The sequence below is a fragment of the Rhinopithecus roxellana genome, chromosome 13 (assembly GCF_007565055.1).
Source record: "Rhinopithecus roxellana isolate Shanxi Qingling chromosome 13, ASM756505v1, whole genome shotgun sequence".
Classification (NCBI taxonomy): domain Eukaryota; kingdom Metazoa; phylum Chordata; class Mammalia; order Primates; family Cercopithecidae; genus Rhinopithecus; species Rhinopithecus roxellana.
The window spans coordinates 116650321-116673776 of NC_044561.1; the positions used below are offsets into that span (position 1 = coordinate 116650321).

The following is a 23456-nucleotide window of genomic DNA, read 5'->3' on the forward strand; positions in this document are numbered from 1 at the left end:
ATCTCTTCTTTTCTTTCTTGCCTATTAAATTCTCTGCTCCTTAAAACCACTCCACGGGTGTCCATGTCATTTTATCTAAATCAGCGTGAGGACCAAGAACCCTGGTGTTCTCCACTCATCCAAGCTGTATGAGAATCATGGCCTCTTTGAGTACTTCCTATTTCCTGTCTCCTGCGCTGTCCTCTGGCCCCCATTCTTTGTTGAATAGCCCTTCTTTCCCCATCTTGGAGCAAGAACCTCTCCTTCCTGAGAGAACTGGAGACCTACTCTTAATTATCCTAAGGGAGGAGACCACCCCTCATATTGTCTTATGCCCAATTTCTGCCTCCAAAGAAAGAAGTAGTAAACACTAAAAGGCAGAAGTGAAATCCACAGGCAGACAGCCTGGCACCACACCCTGGGCCTGGTAGTTAAACATCGACCCCTGACCTAATTGGTTCTGTTGTCTATAGATTACAGACATTGTATAGAAATGCGCTGTGAAAGTCCCTATCTTGTTTTGTTCCAATCTAATTACCAGTGCATGTAGCCCCCAGTCACGTTCCCCCTGCTTGCTCAATCAGTCACAACCCTCTCACATGCACTCCCTTTGAGTTGTGAGCCCTTAAAAGGGACAGGAATTGCCTACTCAGGGAGCTCGGCTCTTGAGATTGAAGTCTTGCCGACGCCCCCAGCTGAATAAACCCCTTCCTTCTGTAACTCGGTGTCTGAGGAGTTTTGTCTGACGCTCGTCCTGCTACAATCCCCTTGAACTGGCATCCACGTCTGAGGCTTTTCTTCCTACTGGAAAACTGCCTTGCATCAAACTAAAATAAACTCACTCACAGCCCCCACTGGGCTTTCACATCTGAGCCACAGACCTGACGATGTTATTACTTTGTATGAGAACCAAAAGATCCACCAACAAAAGAGGCCCAGCAGAGGAACATCCGAGAAGAAAGATAGATGGCTGCCAGCACACAAGAAGCACTGCTTTCTCTCCTAAATTACTTCTTTTTAATATACAAATGGTGAGGTTTTTCTTATTACTGGGGGGAAAGTGTTAATTTGTAAAAAAAAAATGGGAATTTTTTTCACAATAAAAGCAAGAAGAAATTGGAGTCATCCACAATCCCAACTCTCAAAGATAACCACTGTTTTTATAGAAAAGGAATTCTATTTATGAGTGCACACAGACATGTAAAACTGGTCCTGTTTTTTCTAAGTATGTTGTAAAAATGTTTCTGTGCTGAATCAAAGACTGCTATTTGTGCTCATTTGCTATTTAGTAACAGAACCCATCAAAATGTTTTATGATTGTCCACAATTCTTTTTAAAAACCCTACTTCACAGCCTCCTTTCCATCTAGATGTAGCCATGCGACCAAGTTCTAGCCAGTGGAAGGGATGGGAGTACTGCACTGAAGGAAAGGGATATGCTGTCCATTGCCCACTCTTGCTATTTCCAGCTAAAGGGAGTGAAGACAAAGTGTGGACTGTCTTGGATCATGTTCTACAAGATAACAGGACAGAAGACTGATAGCAAGATAGATAGACTGATAACAAAACAGACTGATAACGAGACAGAGGGCTGATATGACAAAATAGACTGTTAACAAGATAGAAGGCAGAGGAACAAAATATAAAGAGAATGGGGCCCTGAGTGACCTCATGGAGCAGAGGTACTACAAGCCCTGGGCTGACCATCTCCAAACTACGAATGAGGAAGAAACTCCCATTTTCTTTGCTTCATTATAAATTGGGTCTTCTTAATAGTAGCTGAATCTATATCCTAATACATGTCTCCAGGTCTCCCTCTACAATACAGTTTGAATGACTGCATATTTTTCATCATATGGATGTTCAATATCAAAATTTACTGAATTCAACTAAGTATAAATTGTTGGTCATTTCTGTTGCTTTTAAATTTTTCATAATAAATACCACTGCAATGAATATCCTCATACATATACCTTGGGTATATTACTGATTATTTCTTAGGATATGTTTATAGAAGTAGAACTGCTGGGTCAAACAATACAAACTTTAAAAAAGCTTTTTGTCTTTCAAGAGTATTATGTTTATTGTAGGAGGGTAACTTGCTTGAACTTCCACCTGAACATCCTCCTAAACAAATTTTTATTTTCATAGGCTTGCAAGATTTGCCCCATATTTATATTTATTATGCCCTCTCTCCTGTATGTATGGTAAGAAGTATAATTAGTCATGTTTCCTAGGTTCATGTGTGTGTAGCCTTAGGGATATTACTTAACCTCCCTCCATTCAGCTTCCTTGTTTTTTAAAATAGGGGTTCTAAAACTACCCACCTCATAAAGCTATGAGAAATACATGAGTTAATGTGGGTAAAGCTTTTAGCACCTACCATATAGAAAGTGCTCACTAAACACTAGCTATTATTATTTTTATTTTCTAGGATTATTTATGACAGTTGCTTTCCATTTAACAATACATTTAGATTTATTCCAGGTTCAAACTACTTACACTCTTACTGCTCACCACTGAAATACTCAATTTCCCATTCTTAAAGTGTTTTTTTCAAATCCTGATATGTTGAAATGCACTTTCCTGTGCACGTTTCAGAAAGAAAAATATATATATATATATATATATATATATACACACACACACACACATATATATACACACACAAGTGGTATAGTCCCTGTCTCTGCATATCTGAGATATTTTTGAGATGGAGTCTAAATCTGTCACCAGACTGGAGTTCAGTGGCGCGATCTCAGCTCCCTGCAACGTCCTACTGCTGGGTTGAAGCAATTCTCCTGCCTCAGCCTCCCAAGTAGCTGGGTTTGCAGGCACGCAACGCCACGCCCAGCTAATTTTTTTATTTTTAGTAGAGACAGGGTTTCACCATGTTGGCCAGGATGGTCTCGATCTCCCGGCCTCATGATCTGCCCACCTTGGCCTCCCAAAGTGCTAGAATTACAGGCATGAGCCACCGCGCTCAGCCGAGAATGTTTTTAAATTGTCTTCCAATACCAATGACCTCTTGTTTGGCCATAGAATTTTTGGATAACTTTTCCTTCAAAGCTTTGATGTCCTATTTTCTTCCGTATTCAGTGTTGCAGAGAAATTTGCTGTTAACGCAGTTGGATCTTTCTTATTTTTTAAATGTTTACTTTCATGTGTACTTGTAGGATTATTTCTTCAGCCTTGAAATGTAAAATTTTCCCAGGTGGTGATGAGGGGATGGTTTCTTTATGTTAAATTCATGGTAAGGCTTTCCATCTGCAGGTTCAAGTCTTTCTTTAGCTCAGTTAAGCTTTCTGCAACTACACTGTTAGATGCTGCTTCTGCTGCAGCTGCCACCACTGCTAGTATTGCTGCTGGAACAATGTTCTAGGTTTTGAGTCTGTGTTGTTTCCTCTTCATCTCCTTCATCTTCCCTCTCATTACTTTCAGATCCTTATGTTCTGGGAGAGCTTCTCAGATACTGAGTCTTATTGATTTCTACTCTTAAACAGTTCTTAAATCTGTCTACCTCTCTCATTCCCAGCTACTGCCTCACCCCAAGAGATCTTCCTGCTTCTATTCTCATACCTCTACAATTCATTCTCTATACAGCAAGAAGGTGAAAGGCATCTCTTTTAAAATGTAAACTGTGTCATTCTTCTTCCATGTGTCATTCTTCAGTGGTTTTTCTGTTGCATTTAGAGTAAAATCCAGTCTCCTAATGGCCTCCAAAAAACTGCATGGTTCAGCCCTGTGGGTCCTAAGTGATATTTACCAGCCTTTCCCACTCAGGCCTGTTAGAGTTGGTAGCATTGTAGGATGGGTGCAGAGCTTGGAGTGGTAGGAAAATTCTAAGAAGGTGGAGCTTCTCTTATGGAATAGACTCCACACACAGCTATCAGGACAAGGATAAAAAGAGATGAAGATGCAGAAAATGAGGCTTGGTATGGAGGAATAAGTTGTCACTGTTTTGAAGGGCCAGGAGGTTCCAGGTCCTAAAGACATTTCTGGATCAGACTAAGAAGGTAATAAAGAGTGTATTTATTGAACATCTACTATGAACAGACATTGCTCTGCATTAGCCCATTTAACTTCACAGCTTTATTAATTACTCCCATTTTTAATAAAGAAAGGGATACTCTGAGAAGGTGAATAACTTGCCCAAGATCCCATGGCTAACAAGGAATGGAGACAAAGATAAAATGCAGGTCTGCATGATTTCAAAATGTCTCATCTTTCCCCTGTAACTTGTGTCCTCCCTAAAATGAGAGCTGCAACGTGGCAGCTGGTGACAGAGCCATGTAGAACTGGAAGGCTTGGATAGGTCCTTAAGAGAAAAACCAACTTCTTGCACTGTTTCAGTGACCTTCAGCCTCGTCAGAGTAGGCTATGTTTGGCAGGTAATAAATAGATCCCCAAATATAGCAATCCAAGCAGATATTCCTGGCTGGAGGACAACTTTTTCCATGTTCCCTCCTATGGATCCACCAGCCTTGTCATCAGAGGTAGCCTCCTAACAGAAGGAGGCCGGCCATCATCTGCTCTTCAAATGCAAGATGATCTACCGAATGACTTCAAGATCTTTAGAGATGGTACAGTTGCCATTTTGGGAGGCTGAGGTGGACAGATCATGAGGTCAAGAGATCAAGACCATCCTGGTCAAGATGGTGAAACCCTGTCTCTACTAAAAATACAAAAAGTAGCTGGGTATGGTGGCGTACACTTGTAGTCCCAGCTACTCGAGAGGCTGAGGCAGGAGAATCAGTTGAACCCAGGATGCGGAGATTGCAGTGAGCCAAGATCACACCACTGCACTCTAGCCTGGCGACACAGTGAGACTCAGTCTCAAAAAAAAAAAAATTGCAAGGAGCCTGAGTCCCAGCACAGAAGGTCATCCATCAAATGCCCAATTGCACTATGCCATGAGCAAGAAACAAAACTTCTACTCTTGAAAAGCCACTGAGATGTTGGAGTTTTTTGTTACAGCAACCAGCATGAGTTATACCAACTAATACAAATAATATCACAGGTTGAAAAAAGTAAGGCTCCAAAAGGCAAGGTGCATATTCATGTCGTTCTCATGTTAAGTTCGGGGCTCCTTCCCCAGGGACACCCTGTCCTGGTGAACTGCAGCTAGTCCTGGTTCAGGCTTCAGCTCTCTATGGAACTCAGGGAAAGTCACTTCCCGTCTTTGGGCCTCAGTTTTTCCATTTGCAAGACAAGAGCTTTGCCTTAGATGGTGGCAAGGGGCACTCTGAAGGCATCTAAATACTACCCACAGCCCAAATGCGTCATTCCATAGTGACATGTGCAGTCACCACACCCATTGGGTCATTGAGTCATTCATCGTAAGAAGAGGGTCAAAAACTTTTTTTCCCCAAAAGAGTCATTCCAGCTTATTATAGAATCATCTACATTTAGAATGCCTTTACAGTAACCATGGAAACAATAGCATGTGTGAGGCACAAACTTTATTCTAAATCTGCTGATGAGGATGAAGAAATGGCTCCTTGTGTGGACCTCAGAGGGCCCAGCATGGTTCTGCTCCCTCCTCTGTTGGGGCGCAACTTGACTGCCGGCCATAAGGAGCTAAGGCCAGGAAGAAGAAGACTTTCCTGGGGGAGATGACCAGTATCGAGAATGAATTTTGCAAGATGAACTGAGGCCTTCAGTAAACCTCCAGTGATCTGGGGGAATAAATACACCAGTTGTATTTATTTTTCTGCCTGGCCTCCATTGCCCAGTACAACCTGAAGGCAGAGGACAGAATGGCTGTTTGACACAATCCACAGTGATCACCTCCAGGACACAGAGAAGGGGACAGTACAGCATAGATCTAGAGGGGCAAACAGAAGGTGCCCAGCACACCTTCGAAGCACTTGTCCCACCTTGTAACTTAGCGGGGGTTACAATATATAGCACCCGAGTGACCTCCAGCACTGCTGCCCACCAACTCCTCTGGCAAGTCCTGCCCACCTGCCACATCTGACCCCTGCATGTGAATACCAGCCTGATTGACCTGAGGTCACTGTGCCCCCTCTGATAGTGTGGTTAAGACCATGGACTGCCCACTGCTCAATCCTGTGCCAAATTACGCCACACTCCACCAGGCCACACTTAGCCCAGTCTCACTCTCTTTCCCATGTGGCTACTTCTGAAGTACCAGAACTCCAAATGTCAATTTCAGCATAGCATCCAATCAGTCAAGTAGCTAGGGAAAGCTGGGAGGGGAATCAAGACCTGTAGGCTTTGCTCTTGGGGCAAGTTCAAACCAAAAGGTCTGGCTTTGCCTTCCTGACTCCTCCTACATGGAAAAGGATACCAAGTCTGCTACATATAGCTGTAAAAGTTGTTCACTGCACGAAGGTACCAGCTAAATTGAACAGTGAGAGTTCAAGTCCAGTCAGTATTCTACTTACCAAGCTGTGTATCCTGGCTTGGGCTGGGTCTTCCCAACAGAAAGGATGTCTTCTTTCCTCTTGCACTAAGGTGCCGTATAGGCTAGGGAGCCACCTTGAAACAAATCATACTGGAAATCTCGGCAAAAAAGCTCATGCTCAACAGGACTGGGGCCTGGAATATTCTCTTTATATCTCTGATTTTCAGGAAGCCTGATGGCTTCAAGGCCAGTCCTTCCTGTAGAAATTCATTACACAAGAAAAGACCTTCTAGAGTAACAAAAGATATCATTGCAATTACATTTATCAAAGAAAGCATGGCAATCAATGTCTTATGCACAGACCGTGTTTCAAATGCCCTTAATCAATGGCTGTGCTAATTACACATTTATTGCAATTAATTTCATTTCAATTATACCTTAATTATTAACCTTGAATGAGATTGGGCAGCTCAGAGAGTTTGTGTCGCCACAGAGCTAGGACCCAGAGATAAGTTGCTGTCCTTTGATTGAAAGATGCCACTCCATTAAAAGTTGGTTTATTGGCTCAAGGCCTTTTTGCAGGGGGGAGGGAGTTAAGTTTCTCCAGAGAGGCAATTCATAATGTGAGTCTGAAATTGAACACAGGAAGGCAGGCAGCTGTGCTTACAAATTAACTAGAGCTGATGTTTAATTTGCTTCTTATTGATGCCATTTCCTCACTGGTTCATTAGCTGTAGTGGGAGAATAAATGCCTTCACAGTTCATTCTTTGCAATGTCCTCAGCCTCTGTGTCAGCCTCATTTGTTCCTTATCTTCCCTCCAAAAGAGGGCTCTCTCTTAGCCTAGCTCCTTATGTCTAAAGGCTCAGCTCTGAATTTCTGGGCAGGGTCTGGGCTTCAGTCTCTGCACAGAGCAGAGTCTCCTTGGTATCTACAGTGTCTACCCACTGAGACTCCCAAGGATAATGCCATTGCAACAGTCCAGATAGGGGTGTTGGAAAATAACTTGCCCTGTGGCAAAGCAGAAACAACTTGTATGATAATAGAACTAGGGTTTTAGAATCCCTCAGACCAGGGTTCAAGTCCAAGTTGTGATACTTCTCAGCTCTGTGGTCCTGGGAAGACAGGTTAATCTCCTGAGTCAGGTAAGTGCAAAACAACCATGCCCAACGCTTGGTAGGAACTCAAAAAGTGCAACTGCCTTATGCAATAAACCCTTCTCCAGGGTTTACAGCAACCCCACCTTGGGGAGATTTTTCACTCTCAGGGCAGAAGACCTTTCTACAAAACATTTCTTTCACTAGCTCAGGAGGAAGGAAATGTAGAGATTTTCTGGTCCAGATCTTCATCTTAAAGTTGGAGAAGGGAGGGAAAGCTTGCAGTCACACTGGGAGTTGGTACCGGAATTGGACTATAGCCAAGTCTCCTGGTTCTCAATTCTAGAGCTTTCCTACCATATCACAAGCTAACCTCTTTGAACAGTGATTTGTCAGTATCTGGTAAAGATTGAAAATATACAAATATCCCATGTATGTGCTCAGGGAGAGAAGAATAAAAATATTTACCGCAGCATCATCTGTCATCAAAAATAGTACCAACTTAAATAGCCCTCAACGGAGAAACACAGAGACCTGGAGACTAAGAAAACAGAGTCCTTGAAGTCAAGCTGACTCTGATTTTGGCCTCCTAAATGAAAAGATAGATAGAAGAGCTCTTGTTTGCAAAATAAATTCAAGACCTACTTATCTATCAACAGCAAAAAAAAAAAAAAAAAGAGAGAGAAAGAGAGAGAAATGCAGAGGCAAATTGTGATGTGTTCATAAGCTGGAATACTATACAGCCATTAAAATGGATATACCTGATCTATATTATCAGCATGGATTAATTTCTAAAGTATAATGTTTGAATTTTATAAAGCAAGTTGCAGAATATTTATAGCATGACATCACTTATGTTAATTTTTTAAATTCACAAATTCAAAGAGAGAGGTTATAAATACATCCATATGTAATTTAGATATTAAAGCATATGCAGGAAGAATATATCAACCTGAGGGGAGTGGCCAGCTGGAAGAATGGGAGAATGGGATCAGGAGAAGCACAAAGGGGACTTCAGCAATAAGAGAAGCATCTACTTATCTTTTGAGAAAGATTTCACGCAAATAGGATTAAATGTGCTCATCTGTTCATATTGGGTGGCAAGTCCTTGGTCTTTTTGCTTTCCAAACTTCTCTTTCTGTTTGAAATTTTTATCACCCATGAAAAATAAAATGGTTAAGCTTTGATGTAGATTATCTGTCTAAAAAAAATCCCAATGATTATCACTTACGGAGAACAGAGACTCTGAAATTGGAGATGGTTCCAAGATAACACTCAACAGCACGAGAGACAGGAAGATTACATGTCCCAGTTTGCCAGACCTAAAACAGAGCTTGTTGCATGTAGTACTCACAAATATTTATTGAATGAATTAAAGAATTGAAATATAATGGATACCAAAAAATGCATTTTCTCTCCTTTCCTCATGAAAGCTAAACAGGAAAATTAGTTAAATGGGGCAGAATGAGTCATGGAAACTAATGAGAAGCCCTTTGTCTAGTCTTAGACTCTTGGAGAAAGATGATGATGGCTGGGACAAGAGTGATGGTAGTAGACATGGAGTGAAAGCAGTGGACAGGTTTCAAAGACAATAGGTAGGATTTGCTGATGGAATGGATATGGGGATTAAGGAGGAAGATCACAGCTAAGATTCTGGCTTCACTACTCCCTTGGAGAAGAGTAAGGAAGAGGGAGCGATTCTGAGTTTCATCTTGAACATGCTGTATTTAAGGTATAACCCAACTTTCAAAGGGGAACACACTTCCTTCAGTGCCCCATCCAATACCAAGAACATCTCTCCCTGGGCTCAGGGAGAGCCCAGCCCTATACCAGGGCTCAGCCCTATACCAGGTGGTGGGCTCAGCCCTATAACCAGGGCAGTGTGTGTCTGCTTGATGCCCCAAAGGGCTCCTAGCTGCTATTCCTTGGGTTCTCAGGAAGTTTCCTGTGACACAGATGTTAACTTGCCACAGTCAGGTGGACTTTGAAGCAGCAAGTCTGCCAGAGTCCAGGACGGCAGAATGTTCCCTCTTACCTTCACGTTCTCAAACTTCTGATAAGAAGCTGTATTAGTCCATGGTGGCTGTATTAGTGTATTCTTGCCCTGCTATAAAGAAATGCCTGAGCCTGGGCAATTTATAAAGAAAAGAGGTTTAATTGACTCACGGTTCCATAGGCTGTACAGAAAGCATGATGCTGGCAGCTGCTGGGCTTCTGCAGAGGCCTCAGGAAACGTACAATCGTGGCAGAAGGTGAATGGAAAGCAGGCACTTCTTACGTGGCTGGAGCAGGAGCAAGAGAGAAAGGGGAGGTGCCACACACTTTTAAATGACCAGCTCTCACAAGAACTCACTATCACAAGAACAGCATCAAAGGGGAAATCCACTTCTATAATCCAATCACCTCCCACCAGGCTCCACTTCCAACACTCATTACATTTCGACATGAGATTTGGGTGGGGACACAGATCCAAACCATATCAGTGAAACACCCCTGTAGTCCCAGCTACTTGGGAGGCTGAGGTGAGAAGATTGCTTGAGCCCAGGAATTTGAGGCTGCAGTGAGCTATGATTGTGCCACTGCACTCCAGCCTGGGTGACAGAACAAGACCCCACCATAAAAAAAAAAAAAAAAAGGCTGAGCCTGGTGGTTCATGCCTGTAATCCCAGCACTTTGGGAGGCTGAGGTGGGTGGATCATGAGGTTGGGAGATCGAGATCATCCTGGCTAACATGGTGAAACCCCGTCTCAACTAAAAATACAAAAAATTAACTGGGCATGGTGGCACGTGCCTGTAATCCCAGCTACTTGGGAGGCTGAGGCAGGAAAATCACTTGAACCTGGGAGGCAGAGGTTGCAGTGAGCCAAAATCACACCATTGCACTCCAGTCTGGGTGACAGAGTGAGACTCTGTCTCAAAAATAAAAACTTCTAGTAAGAGTGTTTCTGAACCCCACCAGAAGGCTTTTATCCCTACTGGGTCTGACCCCAAAGGGGACCCATTCCAAGAGCCTGTTGCCTGTGAGTTACATAGAAATATGAAAGGATTCCCAGCCCCTGCCCTCTCAGGGAACACTCCACTGTGACAGCACTGGCATGCACCCAACAGTCAATGTCTGCCTTCATATCCCTAAAAGAGAACAGAGAAGGAAAACCCTTCTGTGAGTGGAAGGTTTTACAGTGCCAGTGAAAATTATTCCAAAAGTAATTAACATAATCAAAATCTTTGTAGGTCATGCTGAAAATGCCATTTCTTCAAACATTAGTCTTGCTCTTGGGTCTCATCCATTTTTTTTCTGTCCTGAATAGTGTGGAAATGTTGGCTTTCTCCAGATGGACTCGCTGACTCTTGGTGGCTGCAAATGGATTTCCCAAAGGCTGTGCACAGTTGGTTTTCTTTCAGCTTTTCTTAACTTTCATTTATTTTTCTTCCATCCTCACCCTGGCATTAGGCCAGTGCTTTTGGGTTGAATAAATTTAAAATGCCATTTTTGATCATTGGAAAAGCCAAGCCCACCTTTGAGCCGTATCACATAATGTAAATTTTTCAGATGAAGGGATTACAGGTCATCAATCTCTCCACTAACACTTATCCATAAAGTCCATCAGACACCAGCGTATCAAGTCCTGGTTCAAATTTTGTGCAACTCCAGGGTGCTTCCAATTATCTCAATGACTCTTTCAAACTTCTCAAAAATTTCTCAAAACAAATCAAATTTTCATTCAGTGTCCAATCAAAAATAAGCACACGTCATTCAAGACTTTGAAGTAGGGTTTCTTAACCTGGGGTGCACAGGTCTATGGATAGAATTCAGTGATCTATGAACTTGAACAGGAAAAGAAGTTACCTCTTTTTTTCACTTATGGTCTGAAATTTAGCATTTTCTTGCATTATGAATGTAGGCAACAAACCACAGTAGCAGTAGCAGAATCTGGGGCTTTCACCAATAAAATTCATGGATATTTTCATATCACCTAACAGTTGCTACATAAATCAGGTATTTTTAAATATCTACATTTAACACTACTTTGAAATCACAGTAATTATTAAACCTTCTGCTAGCTTGCTATTTAAAGTGCTAACAAAAAGCACATTTATTACAATATCACAAATTTCTTAACATTTGGATAACTTTATTTCAATATAATTGATTTCGTTTGGAATTCTATGTCTTTTTATACATTTAAAGTCTTTATACAGAGCTGAAGTTCAGAGGCCTCATCAAACTGATGATTGCTTGGGGGCTTATGCAGAAGAAAAAGGCTAGAAGCCCTGCTTTGGAGGGGAAGAAATAGGGGAAGGAGGGAAGAAATTCAATAATCAGAGATGGAGAGCCTAAAATATGCAGTTCTGTTCTGAACTTATTAAGGGGAAGAGGCATACAAGAAGGAAGCATTAATGTTATGTAGTAAAGAACTTAGCCATTCCCAATGAGAGGTCTGACCTTTTTCCAGGCTCCTAGGGGGTAACCTCTAAACCCTTGAAATGTCCTAAGTGATTGGACTGTGTTATTCATGGTGGCCCCTCTGACCACACCTTGTTTATGCTACCAAGGTGGCTCACGGTGGGCCTCTCTAGGGAGGTGCTGGGGATTGAGTTCACCCTTGTGGGCCATCAACCAGTCATGCCTATATAATGATGCTCCAATAAAAACTCTGGACACCAAAGGGCAGGTGAGCTTCCCAGGTTGGCACAGTACACCATCCATTGTCACACCTCAATGCTGAGAAACTAGCACATCCTGAGGGCAATGAAAGCTACACATTTGGAGCCCTTTCAGACTCCATCCTATGCATCTCTTCCTTTGGCTGATTTTAATGTATCCTTTTCCTGCAATAAACCACATCCATGATTATAATGGCTTTCAGTGAGGTCTGCAAGTCCTTCTAGAGAATTACTGAAACCTTAGCGTGGTTTTAGGAAGCCTCCTGAACTTACAGTTGGTGTCAGAAGTGAGGTTGGTCTTAGGAGGACTCTTTCCTCTAACTTCGTAGTTGGACCCTACCTCCTTGCAGTTGGGGTCAGAAGTCTTGGGCAGACTTGGTAGTTGGGAGGTCAGTGCTCTCCTACCTTTCAGTTTGGCTGAAAGGAGTAAATGTACATGGGAATCACCTGAGGATCCCATTAGTTCTGATTCAGTATGCCTGGGGGTATGACTCGAGACACTGCAGTTCTAACAAGCAACAGGTTGTTGCTGATGCCACTGTCTCTGGACCACACCTTGAGTAGCAAGCTCCTAAAGCACAACCAATGACATCTCTTCTCAGCTTCAGATCCTCAGTGAGCATCAGCGACCACTAGAGACAGTACACACCCGAGCACGGTATTCCAGGTCCTTCAGGATCCGGCCCCTACATTCTCTTGCATCACCCCTCTTGGCCCTAGCTCTCTCTCCAGTGGTCCACCTGGAATGTAAGACCTCCATACTCACATGTCTTGTCCATCCAGCCTGCTTCTGGCCACAGGCCCACCTCTTTATGAGCCCATCCCTGCCCCTGTCCCAAAGCCAGGCTCAGCCAAAAGCATCAGCAATGGCAGGCAGCTCCAGTCTGGCCCCGACCCCTGGCCCAAGCTCTGAGAGCTAAACTGATACCAAGGTGGGAGCTCTAGGCACATCTAGCAGGGGAAAGGCCAACTCTTCATTTTCTACCTCAGTCCCTAACAGGTTATGTGAGGAGACTGATTCCTTTCTGTTCCTGGACTCCAGTTCCGTATGGACAGGACTGAACCCATATCTCAAAAACCTAGTGGCCTAGGCCTAGCTCCTGGAGTCTGACTTTCCTGATGCCGGCCACCTGTCCAGACTGCTGATAGACACCTGTTGCTGGGACACCTTCTGTTTTCTACCTCATCCTCAGCCTTTGTGTGGACTTTGAGAATTCATTTTTATATTCTACCTCAGATTAGAATTCTAATTGAGAATTCGATTTTGTATTCTACCTCATCCTCAGCCTTTGTGTGGACTCTGAGAATTGCTGCCACCTCTTGTGGATATTTCAGATGGTGGTTTAAGAATACTCACTCTTTGCCACCCTTCTCCTTGGGAAAGACATACTTTGCTCTGGCCTCATGATGGATGGAGTGTACTTGCCCTGACCCTTGACTTCAGGCTTAGCCTCAGGACTTTCTTTGTCCAATGGGATGTTAGCAGACCTAACACAAGAAGAGGCTTGACATGTGCTTGTAGAGTTGGGCTGTGCACTCTTGCATTCTGGTGACCTACAGTGAGAAGAACAGGCCCCAGATGACAACTGCCCCTCTAGCCTAGGATCCAGGATGAACCCATGTGGAGCAGATCTGAGCAGATCCACGTTGAGAAGTGTAGCCCAGCCAGATCCACAGTTCAAAGCCCAACCAACATCTCCCAACATCCAGTAACCCTTAGCTATGTGACTGGGAATTTGGGGAGTGGTTTGCTATGCACCAATAGCTGGTTGATACACTTTGGACATGTGTGCTTATCCCACTGGACTGAACTTCCTGGGTCCCCATCTGCTCCAGGTCAGTTCTCCCAGAACCTAACTCACATCAAAGGCAAAACTTGTGCCAGTTCCCAACCTTTCTTTCCACTTTATATGTTCCTATTTTGCTTCTCATTTTCTGTGTAATCTTGGAGAAAAAATATTTAACTTCTGAGAACCTCACTTCTTTAGGGTTGCAGGTAATACTAGATAGAGGTGTTTGTTAACTCTCTAGGACAATTCTAGGCATACAGAAGATGTTTAACAAATTGTAGTAAGTCAGCCATTCCAGGCTGATCCCTGAGAAATAGGATGGGCACCACTCCATTGAGGTGCTAGAGAAAGAACCCAAACCCTAAGCTGGAGACTAATTTTACATTTTCAACCTCCCTTCCTTGGGCTTCCCTTGTTTCTTGGTTCCCAGCATTCTCATAGCACTTGTAGTTCACTACTATGATGTGTCCACTCTCATTTCTGTCTTCCCTGCTAGATTAGAGGCCCCTTACAGACAGTAACTATCACTTACTCATCTCTGTATCCTCAGCCTCTGTGTAGCACAGTGCCTGGAATAGAGTGTGTGCTCAATATATGTTTATTAAAAGAATGATTTAGTCATTCAATGAATCAATGAAAACAAGGAAGAAAGAGAGGGAGGGAGAGAGAAAAAAGGAGAGGAAAAAGAAAAAGGGAAGGAATGAGCAACAGAGGGAGGGAAGGAAGGAAGACAGAAAAAACGGAAAAAGGATATACAAGGAGTTGGATGGATGGATACAGGGATGGGTGAGGATGTCTGTACCTTTGGAAGGGTAGATAACAGGTGAGTGCATGGTTTATGGATGGATGAATGGAGCCCCTCATCTGTGGAGATGTCCAACAGCTTCACACTGCCTTCTTTTTCTATCCCCTCTAGCTCTCACTCATTCCTCTCCTGTCACAGGCAACTCCTGGGTTTAAGTGTCCTTTGGAACAAATAACAAAACTCCAATTGGCGTGTGAGGGCTTCTAGCATTCTAATTGTGAAGCATGCTCCTGAATGACTTGTGAGCTAAGGGGAGCTTGAAAAAGCCTAAGATGCTGAGAGAAAATGAGAATCATGACATCTTGAAAAGGAAACCAATTTTCTTTAACTAAAACTGTTGCCTCTGTAAACCATATTATAAATCCAATAAATTCACATAATGCTATGGTAAATCCCTCACAAAAGAGAGAAGAGGGGGAGAGAAAGAAAAGGATAAGAAAAATCTTACGAAGATTTCCAAAGTCATTGTTCTCTTTAAAAACAATAGCTTTGATCCTTATGTTACTAACTACCTGAATTCAAATACAGGCTCCACCAATTCCAAGGAACTAACTTCGGCATATCACTGAAACCCTCTGCCTCAACTCCTTCATCTATAAAATGAAGATGGTAATACCTACTTCATTATATTATTGTGAGAATTATTGAGATCGTATAGGTAAAGCTCTTAGGAACCTGCCATACACATAGCAAGTTATAGGGAAAATGCACCTGAGAACATTAAGCATGCATTAGGACGACCCTGTATGGCAGATGCACCTGAATGTGTGTTCCAAGCTAGGAAATTCAGGAGTGGTCAACCCAGAGATTCATCCCTTGACTGTGATAAACATCTGAGCCCCTGGTCTGTCCTATGGAACACAGGCTGTACAGGGATTGAGGCCCTGAGTTTTGGGATAAATGAAGTTTGCCAGGTAGAGGTCATTAAGGGAAGAGCGTTAAGTGAAAATGCTAATATATTGCCTGATTTTTTGATAAAAACCACTTGAGGGGTAGGGAAGTGGAAGAGTGGGGAGGTGGGGAGTGGGAATTGTTAATGAGTAAAAAAAAAAAAATAGTTAGAAAAAAATGAATAAGGCCAGACATGGTGGCTCACACCTGTAACCCCAGCACTTTGGGAGGCCAAAGAGGGCAAATTGCTTCAATCCGGGAGTTGGAGACCAGCCTGGGCAACATGGTGAGACCCTGTCTCTACTAAAAATATGAAAAAAAAATCAGCAGAGCATGATGGCACATGCCTGTAATCCCAGCTACAAGAATCACTTGAACCCAGGAGGCGGAGGTTGCAGTGAGCCAAGATCATGCCACTTCACTCCAGCCTGTACAGCACAGAGAGACTATCTCCAAACAAAAAAAGAACAAGACCTAGTATTTGCTAGCACGATAGGGTGACTATAGTCCAAAATAATTTAATTGTACATGTTTAAATAACTAAAACAGTATAATTGGATTGTTTGTAACACAAAGGATAAATGCTTGAGGGGATGGATGCCCCATTTTCCCTGATATAATTATGCATTGCAGGCCTGTATCAAAACTTCTCATGTAATCCATAAATATATACATCTACTATGTACACACACACAAAAAAAGGTGTTTTCCCCTAACTCCTTAGAATAAAGAGCATTGTCTTTCTGATCACAGAAATAAGGACTGAGAGAAAATGCAATATAAACTGCATGCTGTTTGCAAGCCATTGCAGTTTCCTTGCCCAGCCTGACATCATGGGCTGTGCGGTTATGTCATCCAGCCCACCACCACTGGGCTGTATGTAAGGTGGAGATCTTGTCCAGCCCACCATCACTGCACCATGTGTGTATGTAAGGCAGTCTCCTCTCCAACCCACTGCCACTGGACTCTCTCCCCAGTTAGGAACCCCCTAATAAAACCCCATGCCTCAATTGCTGGCTCTGGGTCTCTTCTTCAGTTTCTTGAACCTGGTGCCTTCTCTGAGGTTAATAGGATTTAGCACAACATAAGTGTATAATAAATATGGGCAATTGTTATTACTATTACTCCCTACACTCACAATGGAACACAGCATCAGGACCTGGTGACCTAGGGACCATGAGTAGATCCCACACTGCTCCAAAGACACTCATCCTCCTCAACAGCCTCACATATCATCATTCTCTACCCTGATCACCCCTAATGATCCTGACACTAACTCCTCCCAAGCCTAATGCCAAACATCATCTAACCCAAATGTGGATGTGGACCATGTGGGCCAGGCTTCAGACAGCGTTATATTGTAAGAAAGAGCCAACACCCAAAAGTAATTCAAAATACTTGAAATATCACTCAGTCGTTCAAAGAAATGTCAAAGGGAGAAGTACATTCTGAACACACAGCCACAAACATCTTTAAAACTTTTCCTATCACTGCTGCTTTCAATATTCCACACACAGCATTTACCCAAAACTCCCTCTCTCCTTCACCCACTCTCAACGCCGGATCATGAGGTTCTTCTATTTCTCACCCCCTTCATCTCTTCTCATATTCGTTCTTCATTGGGTAGATCAACTTAATCTTCTCACATCTTAGTGCTTCTCTCCATTTCTACCTGGATTCTAAATAACAAAAGTAAACCCAGGAACTGACCAAGTAGACCAGAATTCTTCCCCATAGAATCAGGGAAGATGTTAAAAATACTCCTTCTTAATTTTTGTCCCTGCTGAAATCTCCATGCCTCTGCTCAAGCTATAATATTTCTTCTGCCTGGAATGCACTTCCCTTTTTTTTTTTTTTTAAAGACAGAGTCACACTCTGTCACCCAGGTTGGAGTGCAATGGTGTGATCTCAGCTCACTGCAACCTCTGCCTGCTGGGTTCAAGCAATTCTCCTACCTTAGCCTCCTAAGTAGCTGGAAATACAGATGCACCCCACCATGCCCGGCTAATTTTTTGTATTTTTAGTAGAGACAGGGTTTCACCATGCTGGCCAGGCTGGTCTCGATCTCCTGACCTTGTGATCCATCCTTCTTAGCCTCCCAAAGTGCTGGGATTACAGGCGTGAGCCACCATGCCCGGCCACACTTCATTTCTTTTAAGAAGCCTTTGGTGGGCCAGTCTCTCTGCTCTGAGAGCTGGGCGTGAGTTGGAGATGCAGAAGAGGCAGAGGCTGGAAGTCTGAGGTCTAGTTTAGGTAGCTGACTCACCTCCAGTCTGATTTGGAAGTGCAGAATGTGCTTTCCACAAAGCCTGAATGACCACTGGCCTGGTATGTGGTCCAGGGGACATAACGTCCAGTAGAGAGTTGGACTAGCTGACCCCCAAAAAATCAGATTCTGTGGTATTCATGACAGAACAATTCCATTGCAGGAGAAACAGGCCAACATTGGCAGAAGAGCTGGCCATAGCCACCAGTTACCCCTGTGGTCCTTATGAGGCAAGAAGCTCAGACTTGGAGGGTAATACAAGCTCCTCCAGACCAGCAGGTCCATGGTAGCCTCTCTACAGCCTCATTTCCACTACTGCTCCCCATCCAACAAAGTGTGGAGCATGGAGCCCCTAGACCAGACACCTTTGGAAGAACACCTTGAAAATCTTATCTTTCACACAGCAGTTTATGGTTTTCAATGAATTGTTACCATTGTCCACCACCTGAGACCAACAGAAGCAGAATCCCAGTTCTGACTCTAACTCCATGTGACTTTGAGTGTGCCACTTCATCTCTCTGGGGCTCAGTTTTCTTGGAAGTGTATCAGTCAGGATAAACTAAATGCTATGCTATGTAACAAACAAGCTCAAAAATCGATGCCTTTTACTGCAAGTATTGATTTATTGCTCATGATAAATAACCAAAGTGAGCCTGTGAAAGGCAGTGCTCTACAGAGTCACACAGGCAACCAGAGTCTCCTCTACCTTGTAGCGGCAACACCTGGAATGTAAGGCTTCCATATTCACATGGCAAGGGAAGAACTGCGTTAGACTGGAATTGTAACTATCTGAGAAGTGACACTCATGAGTCCTACTCAGATTTTATTAGCCAGAAGTAGGCACTTGGTGCTGCCTACTTCTGATGAAAGAAAGAAAGAAAAGAAAAGAAAATAGAAAAGGAAAGAGAAGAAATTGCATGCTGTTAGCAAGAACAAACAGGGAGCCAAGAAGCCTAGACCACATATGGAACATCTGATTAGTAATACCATCTCTGCCGCAAGGTGTGATAATAATACTTCTATTACTAGGTGACTAGAAGGATTAGGTGAACAGTTGTTTTGCAAAAAGGCTTTCAACATTCAAACCTCAGAAAATATTTATTGTGCAGCTACTGTCTCCTAGGTCTTGTGCTTAGTGCCACGAATACAACAGTCATTCTATCCTCGTGTCTTGTGTATGAGGCAGACAAAAATCACCTAATCGCACCAATGAGGGTGTCACTAAATACTGCAACAGATGCTCTAAAGAGAGATGTGCGGTGATATAATATGACAGGGAGCCTTAACTCATCCGAGCAGTCCAGGAAGACCTCTCTGAGGAAGTCACTCTTGAGCTAAGATCTGAAGGATGAGCAAGGAGTAAGTAGATGAGCAGTTAAAGAGAAGACAGCCAGATGTGTGCACCTGTCATCCCAGCTATACAGGAGGCTGTGACAGAAGAATTGCTTGAGCCCAGGAGTTCAAGTTCAGCCTGTGCAACACAGCAAGACCCTCACCTCAAAAAAAAAAACAAAAAAAGAGAGAGAGAGAGAGAGAGAGACAGAGAGAGAAGGTGGTGCAGAGTGTTGTTGGCAGATGAAACAATATAGACAAAGGCCCAGTGGCAGGGAAAGCACAGCATGTTTGAAGGACTGAGAAAAAGTCGGAGAGGCTTGGGTACGGAAACCAATGCACAGCTTGGAATGAGAGGCAGTCAAGTTCAACAGAGACCCAACCCTGTGGGCTGAGACAGGACTTATTTGTCCTTTATCACCAAAGCAAACTGAGGTAACATGGTTATTATGGTCACCATTCCCACTTTGAAGAAGTGTAAATTGATACTCTGAGCAGCCAGGACACCCAGCTAGAGTCAGGAGAGGAGGTGATATTCTGACTCACCCTAACCACTGTGTGGCCACCTCCAAAAGCCTCAGGACAATTCAGGACCAAGAACATTCTCTCCCATCACGGGAAGAAACATTTCCTTCCTGGAGCAGGTTCCACATCCCATCCAGTGATGTGTGTATACTCACAACATTGGCCTGTGCTGGGCCAGCCCCATGGGCCAGGACAGGTTGAGGCCAAGAGATGGGGATAGAGATAACTGGGGATAGAGACCCCAGGCACTTCCTTTTTATCTCAGCAGTACCATTATTTTACCATGTGACTTTGAGCAAGCAATTTCCCCTTCCCGGCCCTCAGTTTCTCCATCTCTGAAATGCAGGCATTGAACCAGATGGTCTCTGAAGTCCCAGCAACAGGAGTTTTAGGTGTGTTTTCCGGCTGAGTAATGAAGGGGGAAAGTGAGTAGACTCCAAACCAGTCTTTATCTGGAGAACTGCAATTTGCCAAACAAGAAAATCAAGGGGAAATTGCAAAGATGATGAGGGATGGACCTTTTTTAGGAACAACAACCTAATCACAAGTCACTGCTAGAGAAGAAATGTCACAAAAACCTTGATTTGCAGCTTTAGGGAGCAGCGTGCCATGGGATACAGGCAATTAACAACGTGAGAAGCTTCCCCAAGGCTCAGATGAATCATGAAAGGCAGCGTTGATGGGCTGGAAAGGATGCCAAACAGCACGTGATCAAAATCCTAGTCTAATTCATGAAGTCCTGTGGAGCTGTCCTACCAAGCAGTCATTCTGCATCTGCCTAGACAACCCTTGTGATGGGGACTTTTGTACCCACTCCCCTTTTGCACAATGCCCAACATACTGTATGGCACACAGCAAGAGCTCAACACATATTTTTGAACGAATGAACTAATTAATCAATAGCTGCAGTGATGTCCCTATCTCTCTCCTGGTACTTTTATCTGTGGGTTCTAGTACTACTCTCTGGAGCACCTCTGTTCTCATGACTGCCTATCTCAGGAAGAGATGCCCAAAAGTAGACATTTATTTTGGAGGTGCTTTTAGGAACCCCTGTTGAGGAGGAGGAACTAAGACAGGTTAGCAATAGAAGCCAACATGGGGTATGTTAATGAAAAGGTTAACACTGTGGGCAATTGTAGCTCAATCCTTCTGGGAAACCTCTGGGAGATGATATAGAATTCTGCTAGCCAACTCAGCAACCACCAGCCACATGGGGCTACTGGGTATTTGAAATGTGACTAGTCCAAATTGAGATGTAGACTAAGTGCAAAATACACACCAGATTTTGAGGACTTGCTATTTTTAAAAAGTGTAAGATATCTCAGTAATGATTTTTATATTACGTATGATTATGAAAGGACTATTTTTAATATATTGGGTTAAATATAGTGTTAAAATTACTTTCTTTTTTTTTTTTTTTTTTTGGTACCGAGTCTTTCTCTATCGCCAGCCTAGAGTGCAGCAGCTCGATCTCAGCTCACTGCAACCTCTGCCCCCCAGGTTCAAGCAATTCTTGTGCCTCAGCCTCCCAAGTAGTTGGGATTACAGGCACCCGCCACCACGCCTGGCTAATTTTTGTATTTTTATTTGAGACGGAGTTTCACCATGTTGGCCAAGCTAGACTTGAACTCCTGACCTAAAGTGATCCACCTGCCTCAGCCTCTTAAAGTGCTGGGATTACAGGCGTAAGCCACTGCACCCAGCTGTTTCTTTTTAATTTAAAAGCATGTATGACTCACACTTATGGCTCACATATTTCTATTGTTCAGTGCTGACATAGACCATACCTTAGAGTTATCCCACCCAAGGGGTGAGGAAGCTGAGGTTTTACCCACCCATTTATATCCCTCATTGGTTAAGTACTGCTCTCAGGGGTATAAAATCCTTAGTATTTCAATCTGGCCCATGCACCAGTGAGCTTCTGCAGCCAGAGAAAGCTCTCAGCCAGAGTTGCAAGAACTTGTCATAGGAAACCATCAGCATGTTCAGGAATGAAGAGTGCGGACGGATGTGGGCAGAGCACCCATGGCCCTGCTACCCTGCCCTACAGAAATCTGATGGCCATGTCTATGTCCTGCCCTTATGTCCCAGCCTCTCCCATCCAAAGTGAACGGCCAAATTTCTCTCTGCAAGTCCTTCTCATAAAAGTTGCTTTCTGTCCCCTCAGCTTCTGGAGTGTCTTCTCTAAACACATACCAGTTGGTCACTGTCCTTTTTACAGGGTGCTGGTTGAGACGGTCTATCCATTCACAGGCTTCTTAGCCCTCCTGAGCCAAGGACTCCTTAGAGATTCTGGTAACTTCAGGGAACTTCTCCCCTGAAGGAAAATTTTTCAGGCCATGTGCACCATTCTCGCAAAATTTTGCATTGCTCTTTCAAGGGGATCACCACCCCAGTGTCCATACATAGGCCTCTACAAAGGCCAGTGAACCCAAGATTGAAAACCCCAGCTCTAATGCTTGTCTGTCTGACTCCTTTTATTCTTCCATTACATATGTTCACATCTTTCTTTCTGAATGCTTTCAATTTTCTCAGCAGAAAAGGAACGTAGTTCCTAAAGCTGCAAGTGGAGGCAGGCACCCCAGAAAGTGGAGGCAGGCACCCCAGAGTGATCTCCTGGCCGTAGACAAGGAGTTGTTGAGCACTTGGGGTTACTGCCCACGCCAATCCCCATTGACTCACTGGCTCCTAATAAACAGCTGATTTGTGAAGATGAGCCTCACAGGCAACTGGGATATCAAGGCAAAGAATCCTCTGCCCACAGGGCACAGAAGGATAAAGCCAGAAGAGGCCAAGGACATCAGCATATGTTATGCATGCCAGCAAAGTTGAGCTTACGTGGCACGTCATTTTGATCCTTGAAACAACTCAGTGAGGTTTGCGGGGCTGTCGTCTTGATCCACAGATGACATTGGAATCAAGATAGAGACAGTACAGCTCAGAGGGGAGGAGCTTGCCCAAGAACACATAGGTAGCAAGAGGGGAAGCCAGGACTTGAACTGATATCCTCTGAGTCCCAGCCCTATGTCCCTTTATCCCCATCAAGTTGCTCCTACTGGCGGAAACGGCTAGCTGTCCACCCAAGTCCAACTCCTCTTACTCCATAGTAGCTGTGATTGGGACATGGCTGTTTTGCCAGGAACTGCAGTCCCAGCTTCTCTGCAGGCCAGGGTTGGGGTATGAGTGGACACAACGCGTGCCATTTCTGTCTCACTTGTTTACAAAGACATGTATGGTCCTTACGGCCCTGAATTTGCACATTTTTCTCCTTCTACTGACAGATGGCAGTAATACGAGTGACCTTGGAAGCCACATAAACATGGCAGAGTCATTAATAAGACTGGGATCCTGAACATCCATGTGGAGCAGAACTACCTCCTGACCTGGAACATCCCACCTCTGACTATTACGTGGGAGACAATTGACTTCTTTGTTCTTTAAGCTATGGTATTTGGGAGTCTTTTGTTATAGCAGCTGTGCATTTTACCCTAACTAATACACACCTCTAGGGAACATCAAGCCAAACTTCATTATTATACAGAATCGTTTTTTTTTTTTTAATTTTTTTGAGACCAAGTCTGGCTCTGTCACCCAGGCTGGAGTGAGTGGTGCAATCGCAGCTCACTGCAACCTCCACCTCCTGGGTTCTAGCGATTCTCATGCCTCAGCCTCCCAAGTAGCTGGGATTGCAGATTAGCCACCATATCCAGCTAACTTTTTTTTTGTTTTTCTTTTTTT

At 43.7% G+C, this 23456-nt stretch overlaps 1 non-coding gene across 1 annotated transcript; it reads left to right on the top strand.

The window, feature by feature from the left end:
• Positions 1–7978: 7978 nt before the first annotated feature.
• On the top strand, positions 7979–8105 carry LOC115893055. The gene has a single exon (XR_004053011.1).
• The last annotated feature ends 15351 nt before the right edge of the window (positions 8106–23456 follow it).